Source organism: Leptonychotes weddellii, chromosome 8, assembly GCF_054177405.1.
Source record: "Leptonychotes weddellii isolate Sample4059 chromosome 8, ASM5417740v2, whole genome shotgun sequence".
Classification (NCBI taxonomy): domain Eukaryota; kingdom Metazoa; phylum Chordata; class Mammalia; order Carnivora; family Phocidae; genus Leptonychotes; species Leptonychotes weddellii.
In genome coordinates, this window is record NC_138376.1 from 23,284,367 (window position 1) to 23,304,014 (window position 19,648).

The following is a 19,648-nucleotide window of genomic DNA, read 5'->3' on the forward strand; positions in this document are numbered from 1 at the left end:
CATCGGGCTCCCTGCTTGGCGGGGAGTCTGCTTCTTCCTCTGACCCTCCTTCCTCTCATGCTCTCTGTCTCTCATTTTTTTTTTTTTTTTAAAGATTTTTATTTATTTATTTGACAGAGAGAGACACAGTGAGAGAAGGAACACAAGCAGAGAGGGTGGGAGAGGGAGAAGCAGGCTCCCCGCTGAGCAGGGAGCCCGATGCGGGGCTCAATCCCAGGACCCTGGGATCATGACCTGAGCTGAAGGCAGACGCTTAACGACTGAGCCACCCAGGCGCCCCAATAAATAAAATCTTAAAAAAAAAAATCACCAAATCCAAGGTTGTGAACTTCTAACCGTTCTTAAACTCTTGTATTTAGGTTGTTGAACCATTTTGAGTTAATTTTTGTATACAATATGAGATAGGGGTTCGACGTCGTTCTTTTGCATGTGGATATCCAGTTTTCTAGCACCATTTGTTGAAGAGACCAGCTGATTGATTTTTGATGATAAGTCACTGTGTTTTGGTATATAACTTCGTATGATTTCAAAGAACTTAGTGACATTGCTATGACAAAACTCCTTCCATTTACATCTACATATTTATGGGAACAAAATTTTCAGTTCTTAAATCTATAAAAATGAAAACTAGGGGGACGCCTGGGTGGCTCATTCGGTTGGGCATCTGCCTTTGGCTTGGGTCATGATCCCAGCGTCCTGGGATCAGGTCCCGTGTCAGGTTCCTTGCTTGGCGGGGAGCCTGCTTCTCCCTTTGCCTGCCACTCCCCTTGCTTGTGCTCTCTCTCTCTGACAATAAATAAATAAAATCTCAAAAAAAAAGAAAACTAGGAATAGAATTCATGCTGAATCCTGTCTAATTCTAGCAATAAGTAATGTTCATTCGTATAGTTCATAAATACATGAACTAATTGAAAAGAAAGTGGCCCAACCATCTTATTTAGAATTGTACTTCTTTTTTAAAAAAATATTATGTATTACTAACTTATTTTTTAAATTAATTAATTAATTAATTAGAGTAAGCTCTACACCCAATGTGGGGCAAATCATGACCCCAAGATCAAGAGTTGCATGCTTTACTGACTGAGCCAGCCAGGTGCCCCTAGAATTGCACTTCTAATCTAATTTTATTTATTTATTTATTTAAAGATTTATTTATTTACTTTAGAAAGAGAGAGTGTGTGTCAGTGGTGGGTTGGGGGGCAGAGGGAGAAGGAGAGCAAGAGAATCTCAAGCAGAATCCCCGCTGAGTGCGGAGCCCTACCCAGGGCTCCATCCCAGGACCCTGAAATCAAGAGCTGAAATCAAGAGTTGGACGTTTAACCAACTGAGCCACCCAGGTACCCCTCTAATTTTATTTTTTATGCTTAATCATTAGTTAGCAAAGTTTATCAAATATTCATGTTGTTTTGACAAATTAATTTTTAATGATAATCATAATAATTACTTAATCCAGAAGGAAAAGTTTGAAACTTAGAGCTGTAAGGCCACAGGAAATTTTAAATTTTCCTTTTTTTTTTTTTTAAGTAGGCTCCATGCCCAGCGTGGAGCCCAACATGGGGCTCAAACTCATGACCCTGAGATCAAGACCTAAGCTGAGATCAAGAATCTGATGCTTAACCGACTGAGCCACCTGGGTGCTCCTAAAAATTCAAATTTTTAAAGAAATTTTATTTATTTTAAGTAAGCTCTACACCCAATATGGGGCTCAAACCCAAGCCTTGAGATCAAGACTTGTATGCTTTTCCCACTGAGCCAGCCAGGCACCCCTAAAAATCCATTTTTATCTATATACATATTTTCATTGCAGAGAATAGAAGACTTTCAAACATAAGCCATATTTAGTAAGATAATGTTTTGGTAGGTCAAAAGAGAAATATGAATTCAGAAGAAATGGCACATGTGAAATTTCTGATTGTTACAGAAGAGAGTGGTCAAGGGCTTTTTAATGAATCAGAGAGGGTAAAGGGTCAGTATTTACAACACACTGGAAATTGCATCTTCTTGCAATGACTTAAACATTTCAGGAAAATTTTAGATAGTAGCATAAAAATGTGCATGTACCTACATATGTATCTACCTACATAGTTTACAAACTTTTTTAAACACGAGCAACAAAGTTTAAAGATGAAATGCTTCTCACACTTTGTTGTGCATGTGAATCATCTGGGGATTTGTTCAAATGCAGATTCTGAGTCTGAAGGTCTGGATGGCGCCTGAGGTTCTGCATTTCTACAAGCTCCCAGTGACGCCCACACTGCTGGTCTGTGGACCACGCTTTGAGTAGCAAGCATCGGTACACAGTAGGCCCCCCTTATCCGTGGGGGATACGTTCCGAGATCTTCAGTGGATGTCTGACACTACAGAGGTCCCGAGCCCCATAGATAACTATTTTTTCAACACATACATACCTATGATAAAGTTGAATTTATAAATTTGAATTTATAATTTATAAATTTATAAATTTGAATTTATAATTTATAAATTTATAAAGTTGAATTTATAAACAGTAAGATTAACAAGAGTAACATAATACAACAGAACAATTATAACAATATACTGTAATGAAAGTGATATGAATGCAGTCTCTCTCTCAAATGTCTTATTGAACTGTACTCACTCTTCTTGTGAGGACATTGGATGATAAAGCGCCTGCGTGAGAGATAAAGTGAGATGAATGACTGGCATTAGGCTCCTGTTGACTTGATCCACTTGATCTGTCGGAAGTAGGATCATCTACTTTCAGACCGAGGTTGACTGCGGGTAACAGCAGCTGTGGAAAGTGAAACTAGGGATAAGGGGGGTGGTGCTGCCTCAGATAAGGGGGTTACTGCTGCAGATAAGGGGGGGCTGCTGTGGATAAGGGGAGATGCTGCTGCGGAAAGGGGTTTCTGCCGCGGATAAGGGGGGATGCTGCCGCGGAAAAGGGGGGTACTGCTGTATTCCTACCAGTGGAACTGCTGGGCGATGGGATCTTCACATGTTCCACTCTCCTGCCTGATGCTGAAGTATCTTCTGAAGTAGTTGTACCAATTTACACTCCCCAGCAGTGGCCTCGCCGCCGCTTGTGAGGTCACCCCAGCCTTCCTGACTCCCAGCGCTCGCCTCGCTTGAGCCTTCTGCAGCCGGGGGCGCATTTGACCATGCTTGTCTGGTACACCGCCTTCCCCTGGTTTCTGTGACACCTCTTTCTTCCGGCTTCCCTTTCTTCTACAACCTCAGGCTCCTCTGCAACCCCTTGCTCTCTTCCTTTGTCCACCTTTTAACTGTTGGTGTCCTTGGCTTTTATTCTCCTTGCTCTTCCTGGGCCATAGCTTGTGCACTTAAGAGGTGGATTACCACCTGGGAGACTCTGTGATGGTTAGTTTTATGTGTCAACTTGGGTTGGCTGTAGTACCCAGTCCTTTAGTCAAACACTACTCTGGATGTTTCTGTGAAGGTGTTTTGTGGATATGATTAACATCTACACTCAGCTGACTCTAAGTAAAGGAGGTTTTCGTTGATAATGTGGGTGGGCCTCATCCAATCAGTTGAAGGCTCCAGGAGCAAAAATTGAAGTTTCCCAGAGAAACTCAAGACTATCACATAGAAATCTTGCTTCAGTTTCCAGCCTGCCAGCCTGCTCTACATACTCGAACTCAAGACCACAACATCAACTCTTCCCTGAGTTTCCAGCCTGCTGGCCTGCCCTATGGATTTTGGACTTGGCAGCCCCCATAATTGCATGAGCCAATTCCTTAAAATAAATCTCTTTGTATGTATTTATTTTTAAAGATTTTATTTTTATTTATTTGAGAGGGAGCAAGAGTGAGAGTGAGAGAGAGTGAGCATGGCGGGGGTGGAGTGGGGAAGGGGAGAGGGAGAAGCAGACTTCCCGCTGAGCAGGGAGCCCGATGCAGGGCTCGATCCCAGGACCCTGGGATCATGACCCGTGCCGAAGGCAGATGCTTAGCCAACTGAGCCACCGAGGCACCCCAATCTCTTTGTATTTATGTTTCTGCTTTTCTGGAGAACCATGAGTGATATAGATTACCATGTTTCTGTCTCCCACCAGACCTGCCTCCCATTTCGGGTCTAGAATATCCATCTTCTCCTGAATGTTATAAAGGTACTTAAAACACAATATGTCCTGGATAGAATCTGTTCTCTTTCTCCCCAAACCTGTTTCTCCATATAGGTGCCACCATCCATCCCATCACCCAAGCTAAAAACTTGGGATTCGATACGGACTTCTCTTTGCCCTTCATCCCTCATATATACTTAGCCACCAAATCCCTTACCCATCCATTTAATAAATATATGAGTTCCTACAGTGTGCCAATGCTGAAAGTGCAGGTAGTTCAAAGGAGAGTAAGACCCATTTGCTGAGGGTGTGAAGAAACTGAAACCCTTGTTGATGGGAATACCAAATGGTACTGAAAACACCATGGTGTTCCCCAAAAAATTAAAAATAGAATTACCATGTGATTCAGAAACTCCACTTCTGGGTATACATCCAAAAGAATTGAAAGCAGGGTCTCAAAGAGATATTTGTACACCCATATTCACAGCAACATTACTCACAGTAGCTAAAACATGAAAACAATCCAAATGCCCATCAACAGATGAATGGATGAGCAAAATGTGGATGCACGTACAATAGAATATTACTCAGCCTTAAAAAGGATGGAAATTCTGACACATGCTACAACATGGATGAAACTTGAGGACCTTGTGCTAAGGGAAATAAGCCAGATGCAAAAGGACAAATACTGTATGATTCCTTTTATATGAGATACTTAGAGCAGTCAAAATCATGGAGACAGAAAGCAGAATGGTGTTTCCCAGGGCTGGGGGAGTGGGGAACAAGGAGTTAGTGTTTAATGGGTATAGAGTTTCAGGGTTTTTTTTTAAAGATTTATTTATTTGAGAGAGAGAGAGTGCAGGTGAGAGGGAGAGGGAGAGAGAACCTGAAGCAGACTCTGCCTTGAGCACAGAGCCTGACGTGGGGCTCAATCCGACAACCCTGAGATCATGACCTGAGCTGAAACCAAGAGTCAGACGCTTAACTGACTAAGCCACCCAGGCGCCCCAGAACAATCATTCTATTTATTTATTTATTTATTTATTTATTTATTTATAAAGATTTTATTTATTTATTTGAGAGAGAGAGACTGAGAGAGAGAGCACATGAGAGGGGGGAGGGTTGGGAGGGTCAGAGGGAGAAGCAGACTCCCTGCCGAGCAGGGAGCCTGATGCGGGACTCGATCCCAGGACTCCAGGATCATGACCTGAGCCGAAGGCAGTCGCTTAACCAACTGAGCCACCCAGGCGCCCCGGAACAATCATTTTAATACAGAAAATTGTCCTGTCAAATATAACTCTTTTTTTTTTTTTTTAAAGATTTTATTTACTTATCTGACAGAGAGAAACACAGCGAGAGAGGGAACACAAGCAGGGGGAGTGGGAGAGGGAGAAGCAGGCCTCCTGCGGAGCAGGGAGCCCGATGTGGGGCTCGATCCCAGGACCCTGAGATCATGACCTGAGCTGAAGGCAGACGCTTAACGACTGAGCCACCCAGGTGCCCCCAAATATAACTCTTGAAAAAGAAACCTATCTCTTTAAAAGCTAAAAACCCATACCTATTTATTGGACACATTTTACTTTTCTTGTTGGTTTCCCAGGAAGCTAAAACCTCTCTAATATTTCACTGTCTTTTAAATTAAATAATAAAACGTTAATTTGTAAAAACAAAAACAAAAAAATGAAAGAAAAAAACATTTCCTACCCTCAAGAAGACTACAGTTAATAACTACGCAGCCAGAGTATGCTGGGGTAAGCGCTGAGATGGGGGCAGCCTGGCTGTGGTGAGAGCCCAGCAGAGAGCACAGAGGGGCCTCCGAGGTCTACCCCTCAACACTTGTCCTGGCTCTCCTTCCCCACTGCTCTGCTTCTGTGTAGCCAACCCCTGGTCTCTTACAGGGATTAGAAATGTCTCCTAACTGGTCTTCCAATTCACCTTCCATAGTTTCCAGAATAATATTTTTGAAATGCTGATGAAATCATATCACTTCCCTGCCTCAAATGCCATATAACTAATTGCCCCAGAAGCCACCAACCTGGCTCCTGAGTAGGGCAGACTCTCCTGCCCAGTCTCTTTAGCCATGTGGCAATGCCTAACTTCAAGAATGCTGAGAAATTCAGTCCCACCATGTGTCCGGAAGAAGGCAGAAAATAGGAAAACTGGCGAACGGCCTCCATGACTACCACAGCTTGGTGCAGTGCCTACCTGCTTTCATCTCTCTCTTCCACTGGACACCGCGGATCCCAAGCGCGGCACAGGGTTCCTGCCCTTGAGCGGTTTGCTCCAGGAATGGGCAGAGACCAGTAAATCAATGGACTGTAATTCTCCATGTTCCTGTGACAGTCCAGGTTTGGCTGGCGTGTTGGCTGGGGAAAACCCATGGAAGAAGAGCAATGGATTTTGGGAGAGGAGAGTGGGAAAGGGACAGTACCGAGGCTCCAGAAAAGGCCCAGGTTGGGATGATTTAGCACAAGGTGAGTCTGAGCTCCAAAGAACTGTCCCCTTCAGCCATAGCTGAAATCAGAGGGGCAGAGAAGATACAGGGCACAGAAAGTGGCTGCTACAGGGGACCTAAGGTTTCTTAAATTACTGCTTTCTGTCAGTTGCTGTGCTAGGTGCTAATTTATGTACCTTACTCTTTTTAGTACAGCAGCCTTATGAAGTAGGTTTTCTGATAACTTACAGAAAGATGGTAGCATGTCATCACAGCAAGCATAATGGGTGGCTCTGACGGGGTGGCTTTACCTTCATCTGGTCATTTTTCAAAAAGGTCTATCTCAGAAATGGGATTTTAAAAATGCAGATATGACTGGGCTCCAAAGGACTGACTCATGCCAATAACACTCATGAAAGTCTAATGTATAAAGGGCTCATTTATTAATTTCAATGGTAGGTGTAACTTGCAAGATGATTTGATACTTATGTTCCTTGAGCTTTTTTATTCATTTGATATTTTTGACAGAGCCTATTGTGTGGCAGGGTCTTTGTGTCTTGTCTAGTCTTTTTATTTGCTTGTTTGATCTTAGTCGTTTAATGATCAAAGGGGGTTAAAGTTTTTTATATTTTAACTTTTTTTTTTTTTTTTTAAGATTCTATCCATTTATTTGTCAGGGAGAGAGAGGGAGAAGCAGACTTCCTACTGAGCAGGGAGCCCAACTTGGGGCTCGACACGGGGCTCGATCCCAGGACCCTGAGATCACGACCTGAGCTGAAGGCAGATGCTTAACCGACTGAGCCACCCAGGCGCCCCAAAAATAAATTCTTTAAAAAAAGTCAGTGAGTTGTACACTTAAGATTTATGCACTATATGTGTGTTATATCTCAATTAAAAAAAGATAATGCCAGTGGGTGTGTCAAAGGTGGAGTGTTACATGTTATTAAAAATAGATTTGACCATTTCATCTAGGTTTTCCAATTTGCTGGCATACAATTGCTCACAATACTCACTTACAATCCTTTTTTTTTTTTTTTTTTTTAAGATTTTTATTTATTTGACAGAGAGAGAGAAGAGCAGGGGGAGAGGGAGAAAAAGACTCCCTGCCAAGCAGGGAGCCCGATGCAGGACTCAATCCCAGGACCCCGAGATCACTACCCGAGCCAAAGGCAGACGCTTAACCGACTGAGCCACCCAGGCGCCCCTCACTTACAATCCTTTTTATTTCTGGAATAATGTCTCCAGTTTCATTTCTGATTCTAGTAATTTGTGTCTTCTCTTTTTTCTTAGTCCAGCTAACTAAAAGGTTGTCAATTTTGTTGATCACTTCAAAGAAACAACTTTTGGTTTCATTGATTTTCTTTACTGTTTTTCTAATTTCTATTTTGTTTATCTCTGCCCTGACCTTTATTACTTCCTTCCTTCTGCTAGTTTTAGGTTTAGTTTGTTCTTTTTCTAGTTACTTAAGTTGTAAAGGTAGGTTATTGATTAGAGAACTTTCTTGTTTTTTAATGTAAGTGTTTATAGTTATACATTTCCCTCTTAATACTGCTTTTGCTGCATCCCATAAGTTTTGGTATGTTGTGTCTTCATTTTCATCTGTCTTTAAGTATTTGCTAATTTTCCTTGTGATTTCTTCTTTGATCCATTGATTGTTTAAAAGTGTGTTGTTTAATTTCCACAAATTTATGAATTTTCCAGTTTTACTTTTGTTGTTGGTTTCTAACTTCATCCTGTTGTGATTGGAGAAGATACTGTATATGATATCTATCTTTGAAATCTATTGAGACATAATTTATGGCCTAACACCCAGTATATCCTGGAAAATGTGCCATGTGCCCAGGAGAAGGATGTGTGTGCTGTTGCTGTCGGGTAGTGTTCTGTACACGTCTGTTGGATCTAGTTGGCTTATTGTGTTGTTTACGTCCTCTGTGTCCTCACTTACTTTTTGTCTAGTTGCTCTGTTCATTGTTTTGTTTGTTTTTTTAAGTAGGCTCTATGCCCAGTGTGGAGCCCAATGTGGGGCTCAAACTCATGACCCTGAGATCAAGACCTGAGCTGAGATCAAGAGTTGGAACGCTCAACTGACTGAGCCACCCAGGTGCCCCTGGTTGTTCTGTTTATTGTTAAGAGTGGGGTATTGACATCTCCAACTATGATTGTAAGACCTGTCTATTTCTCCCTTCAATTCTGACCCTTTTGGCTTCATATATTTTGATGGTCTGTAATTAGGTGTGAAAATGTTGTAATTGTTCTATGTCCTTGCTGCCTTGAACCTTGTACTAATATATAATGTCCCTCTTTGTCTCTTGAAAACTTTTTAAATTTAAAGTCTATTTTGTCTGATACTGGTATACCTACCCCTGCTTTCTTTTAGCTACCGTTTGCATGGAGTATCCTTTTCCATCTTTTCACTTTCAATCTATTTGAGGTCTTTGGATCTCAAGTGAAACTCTTATAGACAGCATATAGTTAGATACTGTATTTTTTTAATCCAGTCTTGCCTATCTCTGTATTTTGATTGGAGAGTTTAATCCATTTACATTTAAAGTAATTACTGATTAAGGGGGACTTACTCCTATCATTTTGCTCTTTCTTTTCTATAATGCCTTATAACTTTATTTGTCCTTCATTTCTTGCATTACTGTGTTCTTTTGTGTTTAGCTGACTTTTTGGTAGTGAAACATTTTAAATTCCTTTCTCATTTCCTTTTGTGTAGATTCTATAATTATTTTCTTTGTGGTTACCATGGGGATTACTTTTATTTTATTTTATTTTTTAAGATTTTATTTATTTATTTGACAGAGAGAGAGAGAGACAGCGAGAGAGTGAACACAAGCAGGGGGAGTAGAAGAGGGAGAAGCAGGCTTCCTGCTGAGCAGGGAGCCCGATGTGGGGCTCGATCCCAGGACCCCGGGATCATGACCTGAGCCGAAGGCAGACGCTTAACGACTGAGCCACCCAGGCGCCCCAGGGATTACTTTTAATATCTTAAAGTTATAACACTAATTTGAATTTATACCAGCTTAACTTCAATATCATAAAAAGACTGCTCTCAGGGCACCTGGGTGGCTTAGTCGTTAAGCAGGGAGCCTGATGCGGGGCTCGAACCCAGGACCCCAGGATCATGACCCAAGCCGAAGGCAGACGCTCAACCGACAGAGCCACCCAGGCGCCCCTAAAATAATTTTTAAAAAATAGATTTGATATTGCTGATTTTTTAAAAAGTGGGATAATTGTATTATCATTGTGTTCTCAAAAAGGAGTATTTATCTTGTAGAGATACATACTTATGTATATTAACAGGTGAGATGTAACATAATGTCTTGGATTTGTTTAAAAATAATCCCAGAAGGAGTGGGTGGGTCTGAGATGAAGCAGTATTGTCCATATATTGATGATTGTTGAAGCTGGGTGATGGGTGCATGGAGGTTTGTTATACTATTCTCTCTACTTTTACGTATGTTTGAAGTTTTACAAAACAAAACTTAAATAGTCTGTGGAGAGACTGCATGAGGATCTCCTGTTAGTAGTATAGCAGGGTGACTCTTTTGGTGTATTGGAACATTTAGGCAGATATTCAAGCCACTTTTTCCTATAAAAGGCTTTTACGAGACTTCTACTGGGGATAAACACTGAGGATGCAGAAGAGGTGCTGAGTCCCCCAGAGATCCTCTGCAAGAGTGTTCCTGCCTGGTTCCAGAGCTTTATCCTTTGACTCCTTATGTTTCCCTCCATCTGTTTGAATATGTACCACATGTACCCAACAAGAGTGCAAAGAGAAATAAAGGGGATTTTGAGAAGAGTACATCTCTCTCCTTGCCCCACACCCCATTTTCTAGCCCCTAGTTCTCCCCAAAGACAACTCTCTCATCCAGTTTTTTGTATACCTTTCCAGAGAAATTGTACACATACAAGGAGCAGATGTAACCATATCCTCTTTGCCCCCACTTTTCTGCATAAATGACAACAGACCACACACATGGTTTTGAATGTTTGCTTAGTTAAAAAGTATATCTTATGAATAATATCTTGAGACATTGCACTTCATACATACATAAGCCTTAAGCTTTCAGAGGCTGCATAGCATCCCACTGTCCAAACTACAAGGTGCTGAGCGTTATTCCTCTGCTAATGGACATGGGTTATTTCCAGACGTTTGCTCTTGGTAACAATGAATGCTGTAGTGAATATCTTTGTACACCACCCTTCTACACCCATAAGGGAAAAGAACTTTTCATTTTGATAGTCTTAATTTAGTTCTCACAGGTAGCCTTAAGGGGAGTGGATTTTGTTGTTGGCTCCATGTGTGACAGATGACAAAACAGGATAAGTAAGGTTGTGAAACAGCTAATAAATTTGTCAAGCCAAACCTGAGGTTCCAGGCTGTCTTCAGTCAAAGCCTGAATTCACTGGGGCTGGGGCCAGACATGGGGACATAAGGAGTTCTGCTGGAGTATGACTTTCATTTGAGTCTGGTAGAAAAGCAAGGCATGAATGTATGTCTCTTCTACACTGGAAAGTTCTCTCCCTGCCCCTTGGAACATTAGGGGGTAGGGGCAGGAGACTGCCCTTCTTTAAACCCCAGCACTGCCCTTTTGGTGGGAGGGAGCTAGGATCCAGAAGAGGAAAGGAGATTAATCATTCCCCCTTCTCCCCTGCTGCCCCCACAACACACACACTCCCCAGGATATGGAGGAAAACATTAGAGAGGCATTTTTTTTAATTAAGAAAAAAAATTTTTAAAGTAATCTCTACACCCAACGTGGCTCTCCAACTCACATCCCCGAGATCAAGAGTCACATGCTCTACCAAATGAGCCAGCCAGGCACCCCTGAGACGCATTTTGAGTGAAAGGGCAGATGAGGGACAGTTAGGTCCCCCTTCCCACCAAAAATCAGTCCAGATCTGGGGATGGAGGTGGTGAGAGAAGGATCCAGGGAGGTATGGACTGAAGCCATCCCTCCCCTTGCCCTTCTCCAGCTGACCCCTGAGTACATGAGTCAGAGTTATGGTCACTACCCTCTCACCTGGGCTACACAGGGCAGCCTCCCCATAGGTGGCAAGAAGTGGGGGAGGGGAGGATGACATGCATCGCGGGCCACCCAGGACTGGGAGACCTTGGAGGGATGGGATGGACAGAGGTGAGGTGGAGCTGTGTTGTGGAGAGACAGACACACTGGTGTATCCCGGGCTTGGCTATTTCCAGGGACTGAGTTTCCATATGAAGGATATATGGCTCCTTATAAGAGGTCAAGGATAGGGCGCCTGGGTGGCTCAGTTGGTTAAGCGACTGCCTTCGGCTCAGGTCATGGTCCCGGAGTCCTGGGATCGAGTCCCACATCGGGCTCTCGGCTCAGCGGGGAGCCTGCTTCTCCCTCTGACCCTCTCCCCTCTCATGCTGTTTCTCTCTCTCTCAAATAAATAAAATCTTTAAAAAAAAAAAAAGAGGTCAAGGATAGGCCTTCTATTTCCTGGGAGGTCACCACTCTGCCCTTGATGTCTTTCTTAATTCTCAGGAATTGTTTGTACAATGGATGGGTGAGAAGAGGAGGTTCAGTGTCCTGACCCAGAGTCTAGACCTGCAAGTTGGCCTCTGGGGCTCAGGGGCCTAGAGGAGCCTAGGGACTGCACATAACCCTTTCCCAAGTCTCTAAGGGTGATTTATGTAAAGGCTTCTCAAGGTTACAGTTGGGAGCCACCCAGGTGCCCCTCATATGAAATTTTCAAGGAGCTGAGGTCCCCATGGGAGTAGTAAGACATTCTGAGAGGCCATTATGTCATCATTTCTTTTTTTTTAACCTGTGAATAGGGGATGAGTTGCAGAGTATGGGGTGTTGCTTTCTTCTCTTTAGAATTGGTCCCCTGGGGGAGCCTGGGTGGTTCAGTCAGTTAAGCATCTGCCTTTGGCTCAGGTCATGAGCCCAAGGTCCTGGGATTGAGCCCCATGTCAGGCTTCCTGCTCAGCAGGGAGTCTGCTTCTCCCTCTGCCTGCCACTCCCCCTGCTTGTGCTCTCCCTCTCTGTCAAATGAATAAATAAAATCTTAAAAAAAAAGAAAAAGGATTGGTCCTCTGGAAGTATGTATTAGAAGCCTTGAATTGATGAGAAGAAATTTTGATGAGAGGGAAGACACTGGCAGGAGTAGAAGGGCTATCATTTTAAGCATTATTTACCTCCTTCCTTCCATCTGGAGTGAAAACGTAGGTTGCATTTGCCAGGCTTTATAATGATGCCAAAAATAGACTAGCCAAGGTCATCTTCACCAAATGGGGATCTACTGAAAATCTACTTGGGAGCCGAAAGAGAGCAATAAAGATCTGGTGTCTTCAGGCCCAGAGCCTCTGGGGTCATGGTCCTTCTACACTGGACTGGGCGTCATGGAGATCTAGAACAGGGACCCAACTCCAGTGACTTTGTTCACCTTGATTTGTCACTATGCAATGTAGCTTTTCCATGGGCAGTTTCCCACTGTCGTCTCCCAAAATCCATTCTCTTATATAGTATTAGAGTTCTGGCTGTGCACATGGTAGGCAAACTTGAAACCACATTTCCCAGCCTCTCATATAACCAACTTTTTGCCAACAGAATATGAGTGCAAGAGTTGGGTGAATTTCCATGTCATTACCTGTCCTCTATTTTTTCTTTCATTCCACTTCCTTGGGACTGGAATGCAGACTTGATGGAGACTTCTTTTGACCATGCAGACAAGGACAATTCTCAATGGCATGGCAGAGCCACGAGATGGAAGGAGCCTGGGATCCTGAGTGATACTGATGAGCAGCTGTGCCCTGCTGGCCAGGGCCACCTTTGCCACATTAGCCCTGCCTGCTTACACTGACGGTCTTATTTGAGAAAGATGCAAACTTCTACCTTATTTAAATCACTGCGTTTTGGGTTGTCTTTATTATAGCAGCTTAGATTAGACCCTGATAAGCACATGTCTGTGGGGGTTGCCCTTGGCTCCCATATTGATTTCTGGCTAAATGGCTTAGTTAGACACAGGTTTGGCTGCTAAAACTTGGGCCAAAATACCCACAGGGAGGGGCGCCTGGGTGGCTCAGTCAGTTAAGCAGCTGCCTTCAGCTCAGATCATGATCCCGGAGTCCTGGGATTGAGTCCCGCATTGGGCTCCTTGCTCAGCAGGGAGCCTGCTTCTCCCCTGCCTGCCATTCCCCCTGCTTGTGCTTGCTCTCTGTCTCTCTCTCTCACTTTCTCTGTGTCAAATAAATAAATAAAATCTTAAATAAAAAAAATAAAATAACCACAGTGGCTTAAATGGCTGAGCATAAACGGTCCAGGGCAGTTACGATAGCCCTGCAAGATTGGGGAGCAGCGCTTCTTTGATTTTGTTGCTTTGTCATCATCAACATGTGACTTCCATCTTGTGGTCTAGGGTGACTGTTTTGGCTTCCACCAGTGTGTCTGCACTCCAGCCAGTGGGAAGGGGAGAAGAAAAATTGAGGAGCACATCCCTTTCTTTAAGAGCATACCCCACGGGCCCGGTGGAAAACTTGTAAGCTTTAATACTTAAGGAAGAGAGGAGAATGGATTCTGATACACTGCTAAGTTTTTTAACTCAACAAACGCTGGGAGAAACTCATGAAAGAAAGGCACCCCTTTTTTAAAGGCAGCTATGAGCTGAGTGGATATATTAGTCTGCTTGGGCTGCCATAACAAAATGCCCTACACTGGGCAGCTTAAACAACAGAAATGTCTTAGCTCCCAGCTCTGGAGGCTGGAAGTCTGAGACCAGGGTGCCAGCATGGTTGGTGTCTGGTGAGGACTCTCTTCCTGGCTTACAGACAGTCATCCTCACCTGGCCTTTCCTCCATGATGCATGATGGGATGGGAGGGAGGTATGTCAGGGAGGTTGAGAGAGAGAGAGAGGGCTCTCTGCTGTCTCTTCTTATAAAGACACTTAGCCTATTGGATCAATTCCCCACCCGTATGACCTCGTTTAACCTTAATTACTTCTTTTTTTAAAAAAAGATTTATTGATTTGACAGAGAGAGCACAAGCAGGTGGAATAGCAGGCAGAGGGAGAGGGAGAAGCAGGCTCCCTGCTGAGCAAGGAGCCTGATGAGGGGCTTGATCTCAGGACCCTGAGATCATGACCTGAGCCGAAGGCAGTTGCTTAACCAACTGAGCCACCCAGGTACCCCTAACCTTAATTACTTCTTAATAGGCCTTATCATCTTCAAATATAGTCACATTGGGGGTTAGGACTTCAGCATATGAATTTCGGGGTGACACGATTCAGTTCCTACCAGAGGCTTAAAGAAGGTACTCAAAATTCAATGGCTTAAGTATTCAGCCAGGTGAGGATTCATTATGTTCTGATGACAAACAACTCCCAAATCTTGGTTGTCATAGTGGTTTGCAAAATATGGCCATAAATCTCTCCTATTCTAGTGTATATGCCTCTTTGCAATATGACTTTGCGTTCCTCCCATCGTGAGGTAAGGTTTCCCCCACCCTTAAATCTGGGCAGGCCCTTTGATTTGCTGTCACCAATAGAACAGGGTGGAAGCGACGTTATGTGACTTCTGAAGACAGGCCTCAAGAGGCTGTGCAGCTTTGCTCTGAATCTCTTAGCATGCTTTCCTGAGACTGCTTATGCCATGCAAGGCTAGGGATGAAAGACCATGGGACAGAGAGCTCCCGGTGTCCGACTCTCCTGCTGAACTCAGCCCTTAGCTGACTGCAGCTGTGTGAGTGAGCCCAGACAAGAGCAGCAGAAGAACCACCTGCATGAGAAAGAATAAATCATTTTTTTAAGCCCCTAAATTTTGGGTGGTATTTGCTTTTTTCCTACAGCAGTGGTAATGTAATAGATTAAAACAAAGATTTGGTTTTTGCTCATATTACATACATATCCTGTGAGGGTCAGCAGAGGCTCTGCCTTTGGTGTCACTCAGGAATGTAAGCTGATGGAGCAGCCCCCACCTCAAATGTTGCCATACCGCCGGAAAAGAGCGTGGTGAGGACTGCATTGACCCATAAAGCTTCCATCTAGAAATGATACATGTCACTTAAACTCATATTTCATTGACCAATGCAAGTGGATAGGTAAGCGCAATCCTACTATGTGACCAAAGGGTGACAAGGCCAGAGTATTTGTGAACATCTCTAATATCCACCACCCTTAAGATAGTTTATTTCTCTCTGGTAACAATCTGAGTAGGTGGGCAGGGCTCGTATGACATCAACACAATGTCAGGAACCCAAGCTCCTCTCTGCTTGTTCTGTCATCCTCAGGGTGTTGCTCTTGAATCACCATCAGATTTCTAGTTTAGCCCATGGAAAAGGGAGGACATACTCTCCTTTTATTTTAGGGGCATAAGTTGGAAGTTACATGTTATCAGTTCTACTCAATTCCTATTGGCCAGAACCAAGTCACCCATTACCTAGCTGCAAGGGTAGCTGGGAAATGTAGTCTTTAGCTGGGTGACTGTGTGTCCTGCTAAACGTCTTACTGTAGAAGGAGGGAGAGAGAACAGACACTGGGTGCCAGGCAGGCACCAGCAGCTCTGCTGCAGCAGCAGCTTTGGGACCCCCAACACCAAGGGTCTCATGGTCTTCCTGCATTCAGTCAGTTTTGTCCAAGGTGAGCTCCACTTTGCATATGTGTTTCTAAGAAGTTATTCATAAGTCAAAAGAGTTTTCACAGACTTAAATGATCATTTCAGAGATGTTTCATCTTCATTTTTTTTTAAGATTTTATTTATTTATTGGAGAGATACAGAGAGAGAGCTAGAGAGCACAAGTGAGGGAGAAGGAGAAGCAGGCTCCCCACAGAGCAGGGAGCCCGATGCGGGGCTCGATCCCAGGACCCTGGGATCATGACCTGAGCCGAAGGCAGACGCTCAATGACTGAGCCACCCAGGGGCCCCCCATCTTCATTTTTAATTGATCTTATTTATTCATATCCCACATTGTTTGGCAAAGTACTAAAGAGACTTCTGTGGGATGGAAGGATTAGCACATTAGCTTAGAGTTTCTTTGCTTCCTACTTTTCATACAATTGCAGGTTGTAATTTTTTATTATTATTATTATTATTATTATTATTATTATTATTATTTTAAGATTTTATTTATTTATTTGACAGAGAGAGAGGGAACACAAGCAGGGGGAGTGGGAGAGGGAGAAGCAGGCTTCCCGCGGAGCAGGGAGCCCGATGCGGGGCTCGATCCCAGGACCCTGAGATCATGACCTGAGCCGAAGGCAGACGCTTAACCGACTGAGCCACCCAGGCACCCCTTTATTATTGTTTTTAAAGATTTTATTTATTTATTTGACAGAGAGAGTGAGAGAACACAAGCAGGGGGAGCAGTAGAAGGAGAGGGAGAAGCAGGCTCTCCGCCAAGCAGGGAGCCTGATGTGGGCTCTGTCCCAGGACCCTGGGATCATGACCTGAGACGAAGGCAGACGCTTAACCATCTGATCCACCCAGGCGCCCCTGCAGGTTGTAATTTAAAGGTACATCCAATAGAGGTAACATACCTCAATATCATAAAAGCCATATATGAAAAGCCACAGTGAATATCATTCTTAATGTCGAAGAACTGAGAGCTTTTCCCCTAAGGTTAGGAACATGGCAGAGATGTCCATTCTCACCACTGTTGTTCAACATAGAACGGTAAGTCCTAGCCTCAGCAATCAGACAACAAAAAGAAATAAAAGGCATCCGAATTGGCAAAGAAGAAGTCAAACTCTCACTCTTTGCAGATGACATGATACTCTATGTGGAAAACCCAAAAGACTCCACCCCAAAATTACTAGAACTTATACAGGAATTCAGCAACGTGGCAGAATATAATATTAATGCACAGAAATCAGTTGCATTTCTATACACTAACAATGAGAAAGAAGAAAGAGAAATTAAGGAATCGAGCCCATTTACAATTGTACCAAAATCCATAAGATACCTAGAAATAAACCTAACCAAAGGGGCAAAGGATCTGTATACTGAAAATTATAGAACACTCATGAAAGAAATTGAGGAAGACACAAAGAAATAGAAAAACGTTCCATGCTCATGGATTGGAAGAGCAAATATTGTTAAAATGTCTATGCTACCCAGAGCAATCTATACATTCAATATAATCTGTATCAAAATACCATCAATGTTTTTCCTTCCTTCCTTCCTTCCTTCCTTCCTTCCTTCCTTCCTTCCTTCCTTCCTTCCTTCCTCTAAGAGAGAGAGAAAGAGAAAGAGAGAGCACACACAGGCAGGGGGAGGGAGAAGCAGCCTCTCTGCTGAGCCGAAGCCAGGTGCTTAACCGACTGAGCCACCCAGGCATCCTCGTCAACATTTTTTACAGAGCTGGAACAAATAATCCTAAAATTTCTGTGGAACCAGAGAAGACCCTGAATCACCAGGGGAATGTTGAAAAAAAAAAAAACCAAAGCTGGGGGCATACAATGCCTGACCTCAAGCTCTATTACAAAGCTGTCATCATCAAGACAGTATGGTACTGGCACAAAAACAGACACATAGATCAATGGAACAGAATAGAGAGCCCAGAAATGGACCCTCAACTCTGTGGTCAACTAATGTTCGACAAAGCAGGAAAGAATATCCAATGGAAAAAAAGATAGTCTCTTCAATAAATGGTGTTGAGAAAACTGGACAGCCACATGTAGAAGAATGAAACTGGACCATTCTCTTACACCATACACAAAAATAGACTCAAAGTGGATGAAAGTCCTAAATGTGAGACAGGAAACCATCAAAATCCTAGAGGAGAACACAAGCAGCAACCTCTTTGACCTTAGCTACAGCAACTTCTTACTAGACAAGTCTCCAGAGGCAAGGGCAACAGAAGCAAAAATGAACTATTGGGACTTCACCCAGATAAAAGTTTTTGGCACAGCAAAGGAAACAATCAACAAAACTAAAAAGCAGGGTAAAGAATGGGAGAAGCTATTTGCAGGTGACATATCTGCTAAAGGGTTTTATCCATAATCTATAAAGATCATATTAAACTCAACAACGAAAAAACAAAAAATCCAGTTAAGAAATGGGCAGAAGACATGAATAGACATTTCTCCAAAGACATCCAGATGGGTAACAGATACAGGAAAAGGTGTTTAACATCACTCGGCATCAGGGAAATACAAATCAAAACCACAAGAGATACCACCTCACACCATTCAGAATGGCTAAAACTAACAAGTCAGGGGGCGCCTGGGTGGCTCAGTTGTTAAGCGTCTGCCTTTGGCTCAGGTCATGATCCCAGGGTCCTGGGATCGAGCCCCGCATTGAGCTCCCTGCTCCGTGGGGAGCCTGCTTCTCCCTCTCCCAACCCCCCTGCTTGTGTTCCCTCTCTCACTGTGTCTCTCTCACAGTATCAAATAAATAAATAAAATCTTAAAAAAAAAACCAAACCAAGTCAGGAAATGACAGATGTTGGTGAGGATGTGGAGAAAGGGGAACCCTCCTACACTGTTGGTGGGAATGCAAGCTGGTGCAGCCACTCTGGAAAGCTGTATGGAGGTTCCTCAAAAAGTTGAAAATAGAGCTACCCTACAACCCAGCAATTGCACTACTGGGTATTACCCCAAAGATATAAATGTAGTGATCTGAAGGGGTACATGCACCCCAATGTTTATAGCAGCAATGTCCACAATAGCCAAACTATGGAAAGAGCCAAGATGTCCATCAACAGATGAATGGATAAAGAAGATGTGGTATATATTTACAATGGAATATTATGCAGCCATAAAAAAACCTGAAATCTTGCCATTTGCAACAACATGGATGGAACTAGAGGGTATTTTGCTGAGCGAAATAAGTCAATTAGAGAAAGACAAGTATCATATGATCTCACTGATATGAGGAATTTGAGAAAAAAGACAGAGGATCATAGGGGAAGGGAGGGAAAAATGAAACAAGGTGAAACCAGATTAAGAGACTCTTAATCTCAGGAAACAAATTGAGGGTTGCTGGAGTGGAGGGGGGTGGGAGGGATGGGGTGGCTGGGTGATGGACATTGGGGAGGGTATGTGCTGTGGTGAGTGCTGTGAATTGTGTAAGACTGATAAATCACAGATATGTACCCCTGAAACAAATAATATATGTTAATAAAAAAAGATATATACACACACACATACATACACACAATGGAATATTACTCAGCCATCAAAAG

The 19,648-nt window shown here is 43.2% G+C and overlaps 1 long non-coding RNA gene across 1 annotated transcript in view; it reads left to right on the top strand.

The window, feature by feature from the left end:
- Positions 1-3,756, top strand: part of LOC115942714 (uncharacterized) — a 14,897-nt gene extending 11,141 nt beyond the window's left edge. The window contains exon 3 of the long non-coding RNA XR_004077305.2: positions 3,601-3,756. This is a non-coding gene — a long non-coding RNA (uncharacterized LOC115942714). The remainder of the gene's footprint in view (positions 1-3,600) is intronic.
- The last annotated feature ends 15,892 nt before the right edge of the window (positions 3,757-19,648 follow it).